Below are 1,464 nucleotides of genomic sequence, written 5' to 3' on the forward strand. Positions count from 1 at the left end.
TTGCCTGAGTTACCCAATCTATGAAATGGGGGTAAAAGCCCCATTTCCAAGGTGTGGACAAAGCTGAGATAACATGCAAAAAGGATTCAAAGCTCATACAAATGAAACCACCTGAGAGCACCACTGGCATGTCTCATATGCAATCTCAAATTTAATAAGCACAAGATGATATTTTTAATAATTCCCCACAACCTGCCCCTCATCTTGCCCATCTCAGTAAAGGAAACCAATTCAGTACTCTGGCAGTCATTCTTGCTCTTTCCCCTCATCCAGTCCTATCCATTCTAACCCTCAAATATCATTCACTTCTATCTGCACTGTCATCACCCCAGTCTAAGCTACAATTCTCTCTCACATAAATTATTGACCTTGCTCCAGCACGCCAGCTTCTGTAGTTCCTCAAATGTGTTATGCTCCCTCCTGACAAAGTCCTATTCACCCTTTGAATCTCATTCTAGAGTTTTCACTCACTCCTCTTTCATTACACCACTCTGGAGTATTTATGCATTTGTGCAATTATTTTATTACACAAACGTATAAAGTCACAAACAGCTATAAATCCAACTAAACTCAGAGCTCCACGAAGGTAGGCACTGTTATCTGCTTGGCTCTCCTCAGGAAATCCGGGCCTGGCACAGTTTAGGCCCAAATATTTGAATGACTCCAGCTGAAGTGGAGACATAAAGTAGCCAACTACAACTCATAACTCAAAATACAGCTGCCCACGTTGCTTCAACACTCTCCCCGCCTCCAGCCTCAACAGCTCAGACCAAACCATTGATGGCATCAGATACCTCAGGTCTCCAACCCCAGGCAGCCCCTGCTTTCTTCCCCTCACAAAGTTCCAGGTCCAAAGAGAACCCCTTAGCCCTGAGGCGGGAAGGAACGTGCATCTTTTTCCCCCGGCGGATGTCGGGGTGCCAGACTACCAGGGAGAAGTTTTCTAATCCCGACACCGTGGCGGAACGTCTGAACACTAGCCCGCGCAGCCGTGACGCACGCAGGCCCGAGCGCTTCGTCAGCTATGAAGCAGCAAAACGCGAGGCGCTTCCCTGAGACTTCTCAGGCGCAATTCAAACCGCGCGTCCCGACTCGAACATAAAGGCGCATCGCAGACCGTCAGATGTCCATTCCATTCACAGAAGGTGGGACAGAAAAGACGACGACCTACGCGCCTTGCCCTTTAAGAAACACCCCCGTTTGAACCAGGCCGGGCTCCGAGTAAATCCTCGCGAGAGCCACCTGCTTCCGTCCGCTTCCTGCTCTCGGCTCTCCGGACCGGAAGGAAGGAGGTACTTCCCCGCCCCTGGCTTCTACCTCACAAGGCAGCGCGGTCCCAGCTGCGGCCAATCGGCGGGCTCATTGTAGGCTACGGCCCAGAGAGCCAATGGAAAGTCGCGGCGCGCGCAGAGCCTCCCCTCTTCCTCGCCGACCCCCTCCCTTCCGCCCGCCGACTTCCAGTCA

This window comes from Hippopotamus amphibius, chromosome 1 (assembly GCF_030028045.1).
Source record: "Hippopotamus amphibius kiboko isolate mHipAmp2 chromosome 1, mHipAmp2.hap2, whole genome shotgun sequence".
NCBI lineage: Eukaryota > Metazoa > Chordata > Mammalia > Artiodactyla > Hippopotamidae > Hippopotamus > Hippopotamus amphibius.